This window comes from Convolutriloba macropyga, chromosome 12, assembly GCF_964194025.1.
Source record: "Convolutriloba macropyga chromosome 12, txConMacr16.3, whole genome shotgun sequence".
Taxonomy (NCBI): domain Eukaryota; kingdom Metazoa; phylum Xenacoelomorpha; order Acoela; family Convolutidae; genus Convolutriloba; species Convolutriloba macropyga.
In genome coordinates, this window is record NC_134479.1 from 23,053,994 (window position 1) to 23,062,182 (window position 8,189).

Consider the following 8,189-nt stretch of genomic DNA (forward strand, 5'->3'; position numbering starts at 1 on the left):
TCACAAAGTGCTTGCATTTGTTGCCGATAAAGGCAGTGAAAGCGATAAAATTTTGTAAAATTTGTTATTTTTAGCGGTGAAATTTTGTGAAAATTTTACTGCTGAAAGTTTTTAGCGGTGAAAATTAGGAATTGCGGGTTTTTAGCGGTGAAAATTTTATTTTTGCCGCATTCACCGGAGTATATACAAAAAAACTACTAACCTCTTACCTGCTACCTGTCTACCAATTCTTGTTCCACTGTGCCATCTGTCAATTGCTTTCATAGTATTTCTTTCGAATTTAACCACTAAATTATTTAAACTTTATGGAAAACATATTCGTTTAAATTTTGCAGGACTAGAAGTTTTTAGCGGCGAAATGTTTTTAAAATTTCACTGCGTGAAACCCCCAATCTTACAATTGTTCAGTGCAAAATATCTACATTGATTTTTGCCGACAAATTTACGTAAGATATGCGATTTTTTATGCGATTTTTAGGGATTATGCGTAAGGTATGCTTTCTGGAAATTTTAGGCGAAAGATTCTTGATGTTTCAGTTATCTCATACTTTGGTGATATCTGACTATGAGTTTAACTAGATTTGAATAACTCCTTGTTCCAATTAAAATCCACAATTTTTGAAAAATTTTATTCGCTTAGTTGCAACTAAAAGCAAATGAAAATCTAACTTTTTCTAGAGATGTTGCAGCAAAAGTTTTTGATATTTTAGGTTTCTCATACATAGGGGAACTCGGATTGTTAGTTGAAGTTAATGTCAATAACTCTTTGTTCCCACTAAAGAGCATCATTTTTGAAAAATATTATTTGCTTATATGCAACAGATGCAGATGAAATCTAGCTTTTCTGTAGAAAAGCTATGTCATAAATTCTCGATGTTTTAGACTCCTCATACATAAGGTTTATCTCTGACTATGAATTTGAATTGATTTCATTTATTCTTTGGTCTATTTGAAAAACAGTTTTTAAAAAGGACAAAAGCGAATATGTCTTTAAAAACGTATGAGAAATCAACTTTTTTCCTATGCAAACAAGAGATTTTCCTGGCGTTTTGGACTCTTCTTACACGGGAGATTACTGACTATGCGTTTGAAGTGAGTTAATTAACACCTTGGTCCGATTAATAAGAGGACAATAACAGGCATGTCCTAAAAATCGTTTAGAAAACAAATTTTTCCTACGTACGCTAAACAAAAATTCCATTGAAAATGTTTAATTTAAAACTAAATGTCACTAAGAACTAAAAACGGATGAGAAACTATTATAAACAGGCCTGATTAATATTTTATTTTTTTAAAAAACGTTTACACGCTTATTGGCGACTGAGTTAACGAGAAGCCTTACCTTCTTTAGTCCAGCTGTTCCAATTATTCTTGTTGTTTCAGAATAGTGGCTGAAATTAGCCAACCTAAATAAACGCTAACTACATTTTGAATGTTTCAGACTTCAACGCAATACGAAAAAACAGTAATAAAGGCCAAATTAATTTTCTGTGGGAGTAGCAAAAACAAGAAGCAACAACGTATTTGTTTTCATTTCAATTGACACATAGGCTGTAGCCTAAAACGGTATCGTGATTTATATATATATATATATATATATATATATATATATATATATATATATATATATATATATATATATATACCTTGTTTAGTTTTAAAAGTTAGCTTCGAAGTTTTCCACCTCTCTGCCGGTTGTCAAAAAACTATTCAATGAAAACGGCAACAAAAACCAAAACCATAAACAGAAAATCATTGAAGGACGACTTTAGCTACCACTACTGCAGCTCTCTGCCCCTTTCATTAAATTTTGCTGTAAAAGAGGTCAAATTTGTTTTACCGCTTTCAAAAATTTCAGCTCAAATCTTTCCTATTTTCTTTAAAAATTTCAGTCCACAGGAAAATTTTACTTACTTAGCCGTTACACTTTGTTATGTTTTGGTTTTCTTTTCAACACTAATCTTACATCTTTTCTTTGCAATTTTTTTCTGTAATGATGATAGTTGGCAAATTTAATGGTAAGATTTTTTGTAAGATATGCATTTCTTGGCGGTCTATTCGTTTTTTCACCACATTCAATGCTAAAATTGCAGTTCTCACATCTTTTCACCGCATTCACCACAATTCTTTTATTTTAAAGTCATTTTCAGCGTTGACAACTCGACCATGTGAGCAACATGTAGTTTTGACGGTATAATGATTACAAACTGCGGGATTGGTAACCAACTGCCGATAGAAAAGGTCATGGGTCATTAAATAAATTTAAATTACAAAATTTATTCAACTACAATATTTGTTTTTTCAGTTAACAAAATTGAAAGTTCAGTATTCCTGAAAATCAACTTTAATGAGTTTCCTGTACAATTTTATTGTGGAGCAAAGTAAAATAGAATTAAGGGCCGAGCAGTCAGAACATAAATTTCAAACATGAATTTAACAGGAAAAAATCCAAAATTCAGCAACTCATATTTTGGTTAAAAATGACCTGAGATGTTGATGATTCTACTGGAACTCTAAAACTCATTGCAGTAGTTTCAAACAAATGTGCCGTTGCAAGAGTGCTCTTTTAATTACGAACAACCTTACTATTAGAATTATACAAAAAATTGATTCACAGCATTACCCTAATGAAACCATTTAACGGCATCAAGGTTTGAAAATATTCAATTAGACTGGCTCCTCAATAACTTTGCTATAAGATTCAAATAGTCCTATTTGTGCAGTGTAGATGTCAAAGTGTGAACTTCTGCAAGGTACCGTCAAAACTATTGCGGAAAAGCAAAGCAGAAAACTTGTCGTTTCAGATCCACTTATGAAAACCTTGAAATCAATCGATTTACAGAAAAAAATTTCTAATTTGTGGAAACAATAAACGATAACAAAATACATTGTAAATTTCGAGAACGTACCAAAAAGCTCAGCATCTTAAATTTGAAAAATTTGCCTTTAAAGTTAAGAAAAATAAGTCTAAATGAACAATGAATATAAGTTTGATAGAAATCAGAAACTAAAGAGAAAATGCACACAAATACAAGAATCTCTAAGCTTGACAGGCGTTCTTTGGACACTTGGAGGCTCCTGATTAGAAAAAATTGGCCCAAAAGAATCCTTTTGTTATTCATTTAATCCCTATAAAAATAAATGACAGCAACAAAAAACTCGGGACAAATATCGTCAACAACAAAAGTTTATGATTCAAGAATGTGATTTCTCACCAAATAAGTGATGATGAGAAAAAAAGATTGAAGATTTCATATATTGTAGTTATAATGTGCAGGTTTTAATTCAACTTGAACGTACAAGTTCCTACGTATATGATGTGGCTGCCTTTAGTGCTATTATCAGTCGTTTTGAATAAAAAACACCATAAGAAGTCAAAACCCTAAGAACGTACTCTAGTGTGAGTAACGGTTACGCCTTGAACTTGGTCAGAGCAGTCATGGACAAGTTTGGTCTTACAAGAGCTTTTTCCGCGTCTAATAGGTGTGGTCGAATCACTATTTTTCATCGGCTGTCTGGCCAGAGCCAAACTTGTACCAAAACTGCTCAATCTGTCCAAATCCACTTTCTGTGTCTATTTAGCCTATTCATAGCTTTGTTACACGTCGGTTCGTGTTCCCATTAGTCTGATCTGAGCCACTTTTATAGTTTTCTAAGACCATGCAGCCGCTGTCGGAGACCTCTATCAGGTTTTTTTGAGAATCTCCGTGGATAGAGGTGTTTGTGCATACACAAAACTTTTGCAAAAATTTGAAGATAAACTCCATTCAACTAGAATGGATAGCGGCGAGTGATTTAACAAAACTTGATTAAAAACTAATTATTGTAGCTCAATTTTAGACCCTATGCACAGCTATCTATCTTAAATAATGAAAGAACTGGAAAATTCAAGTTAAATTTGCAAATTTAGCAAACGAGAAGTCGTTGAAAAATATTATATACAAAACTGTGTATATGAAAAGTGTATAAGAGATCCGTTTTGTCCCTTTTACGCAATGTTTTGAATTAAATTTTTGCCATCAATTTAAGCAATGACTTTCATTGACTTGAACGAGGGTTTTTCCACCTTATTTTGATTGTTGTGAGAAAGTAAACTCTCGATTTTTGATTGATACTTTTACATGTGGAGTTGGCACCAAAATGTTTTAACTATCGAAAAGCATCTATTGACATGAACTAAACTGATGGTGTGAGGTTTTTTGTAATTCAAACAATTTTTTTTTGGTAATTGAGAAGAGATAAATAACGCACTTACAAAAAGATCCGATACATCAAATAATGAAATCCGAATTATTAACAAGAATTCATACAAGTCATATGTAATCTAATCTGATCCGATAAAAGTTTTGATTATTTTATTATTGGTTCTTTAAGCCGTGGAATTTAAATTTTCGTTTTGATCCTTGTATGAGTTTTTTAAAATTATACAGATGATGTATGACTAAGCATGATAACTAAGAATCATATAAATCATTGTATGAAATCAAAGAAAATTGTTTGATTGTTGACCTCAACCAATTAATAGGAGTTGAGCAAGCACCACTTGAACAAATTAGTTGAACTTTTTACTTTTTGCTAATTCATGTGGATTGATCAATTTAGTTTTTTGTTTGAATTGATAAGCGCAAAAAACTATCTGAAAATTTTAGCCCAATCATAGAGGTCATTCAAAAACCATGCGACACAAGTAGAACTTAAAATCTAGGTTGGTAAGAAACAATTTGTAGCTAAATATATTCATGTGACGCAAAAATGCTCTGTATGTTTCCGGTTTCTTCATTCTTAGCTAAAACAAAGTTGGTCTGTGGTCTGAGCATAATTTCTTATCGGTTTTTTTCCGACTTCGCATTTATCTGGAACATTTATTTTTCCAATAACGGTCTTTATTCTCAACATTTTCAGCTGCTCTGCTATAAACAGTAACTCAACTATTGCAACCTCATGTCAGTAAGTTATGGTTTATTGTTATTTGTGCTACTAATTTAGCTTGAAATAACGATGCACTTTACCAAGTATAAAGGTTTTCTATAATTTCAATTTGAGGCAGAGAGCGTTTATGCGGGTTTTAAGCTGTGTCAACTTATCTCATGTTGCATCAGTTTTTAAGACAATTTTCTATATAAAGTTTTCAAAACAAATTTTTCTTTTGATTTTTTCAATTTACATAAAATTTGTAACCTAATCAAGATACTCTCAAAAACTAGTCCCCGGACTACGTTGACGGGCTTGAGGCCTCATCCACAGAAAAACTAATAGCAAATCAATTGTATGAGCAAAAATAAGGCTCTTGTTGCGCTAGGAAAATGATGACTGTTAGTTTACCGGCTACTTTTCTAATGAAATTGCCCTTATCTCTAACTCTCTCACCAGGGAAACACAAAGTGAGCTACATGGCAATCCACTCCAGGAAATATTCGGATTTCGTTCTCTAATTTTTATTATTTTATAAGAGGACATTATTCTGAGGGACCTTCTGATGCCATCGAGAACCGTAGTGCTTGAGGGGGTTCTCTGATATCTGTCACCACGTATCCCTGTCATCCTCCCAATAATATAAACCTAAAAAATTGGGAGCTCTTGGTTTTCCGCGTCAAATTCACAAATTTTGCTGTCTCAGTAAATTGACTCTATATCCTGTCCTATTTGTGCAACCTAATCTTGAATAGAACAAGAGTCCCTAAATGCTATGATCAACATTTTAGCAATGAAATTTTTATTATTTTTGGAAGGAAAAAGGATCTTTCTGACACGAAGTAGGATCCCGGAACTAATCCTGACCAGACCCGTTAAATTGCCTTTTGAGTTGTTTTTTTGGTAGAATATGTTTTGAAACTATTTGGTGTATAGACCCTGCTGCCTGGCACCACGCAACTGTATAGGGGTCCTCAAACTCGATCACGGTCTGCACCAAGATTAAGTTGTTTGGACCAGGCGCGCTTTTTGGATGAAACCAGTATATGCTCAATTCAGAAGTAACTTGATCAGGTTAAAAATATCATCGTAATCTTTTTAACCAATTTTCGCTAGTGTTGAAATGCATTATTTGAAAAAAAACTTCTTCTTAAAGTTCTAAAGTGATACTAACCACGCAATAAACAAGACTTGTCAACACATGTTCAAGACTTTACTGAAGACTTGCCATGACTTGGCTAAGACTTGACTCAGGATTTATATGTGTTGAGCAAGTCTTGACATATCTTCACAAGACTTAAGCCTTGAGAAAAGACGAGATCAGTTCTAATTTGTCAATTCAAGACGTGCATTTGACTGAAGAAGAACTGATAAAGTCTTGAAACTCATTGCGGATGGTTGTTTGAACCAGTCGCGCTATTGGGATGAAGGTCCGGCGTAACAGTTGTGTAAAAAAGATGCTTCTGGTTCTTTTTCTTTGATTTTTTTGTCATTGAGTTCTCGATTCTGCTGAGTGAACAACAGGTGTCTTATTAGGCACAAAATGTTGCTGTGACACCCGTGATGTTTGGATTATTATTTTTTATAATGTTCAGTTTAGCTGTTTTGCGATGTTTAGGGTCCCGATAATCCTAGTGAAAAGCCTGTTATTGCTCACCTAGAGCTTGCATCCCCTAAGCTTATTGAATATTGATGTGAATTGAGTTCAATGAATCACAAAGTTTTTTTGTGATCATGAGAAATCAAGTGCATAAGTCAGTTTAACATGACTATCTTTGACTTCAAACTGAGCAGACGTATGGTTTCTTATATTCAAAATTTAACATACCGAATTAAAGAAACCGAACCCGTTAAAATCGTTTGGATGAGGAGCGGTTTTCGGATGAAACCGGTATTTGCTCAATTCAGAAATAGTTTGGTCAGATTAACAAATTTCTCGTAACATTTGTACGCAATTTTTGCTAGTATAGAAATGCAATTTTTTTTAAAAAAAAACCTCTTCTAAAAACTCTAATTTGATTTTAACCGCGCAATAATCAACGCATGTTCAAGATGTTACTCAAGACTTGCCAAGTCTTGTCCAAGACTTGACGTAGGATTTTTATGTGTTGAGCAAGTCTTGACATGTCTAAACAAGTTTTAAGACTTGAGATAAGACGTGATCAGTACTGATTGGTCAATTCAAGACGTGTATTCCACTAGATAAGTACTGATCAAGTCTTGCAGCTCGTTCCGGGTGGTCTTTTGAACCAGGCGCGCTAATCGCTTGAAGGCCGGCGGATCAGTCGTGGTGTAATGATGATGCTTCTGGTTCTTTTTCCTTGATTTGTTTGCCCTTGAGGTCTGCCCAATTCTGCCGAGTGAACAGCAGGTGTCTTGTTATGCGAAATCTGTTGCAGCGACATCCGCGATGTTTGGTTTATTCTTATTATAGAGTTCAGTTAAGCTTCCTTTGAGATGTTTAGAGTACTGATAATCATACTGAAAAGCCTGCTTCCCCTAAGCTAATATTGATGTGGGTTGAGTTCATTGAGTCACAAAGTCTTGATATGATCATGAGAAATTATGCGAACAAGTCAGTTTCACATGACGATTTCAAACCGATCTATTTGTTCAACTTTTTGGGAGAAAAAGGGATCTTTCTAATACAAAATAGGATCCCGGAGCAAATCTTGACTATGATTCGTTAAATTCGGACACTTTTGAATTGTTTATCTGTAGAATATGTTTTGTAACTGTCCAATGTATAAGTGTACAGACACTGCATAAGATCATCATACATGACCACGGGCTCACCGAGAGGACTGAACGTCAAGTCCTAATCAGTACTGGTTCAGTGACAATTGAAGGTCTTGGACCTTAGTACTGTATGAGTGCTCTGATCATGTCATTTTTTGGACTGGGCACGTCTTAAATTAAGTTTTAAGTCTTGGCAAATCTTCTGGAGACTAAATGGGTTGAATGTTTTGAGCTTAAGTAGGTCCGTGAGATTTCATATCTATGAAACCAAGTTTTTCTCTGGTCCATTCTCGTATATTGTGAAAAAAATGATTCATTTTGTAGGAATGCCCAAAGTTTTTGAAAATGATTTTGAATAACCGACAGAAAGCTGGTGTCAAGTCAACGATGAGCTCAGTGGACATAGCCCATAGATATATTATCAACAAATAAAAGTCTATCAGATTAATATGGCAATACAAGCATGCTGTTCGGTGTGTTGTACAAAGCAGAACTTTACAATTGAAAGATTGTATTGCACTGCTCAATAAAGAGAATTT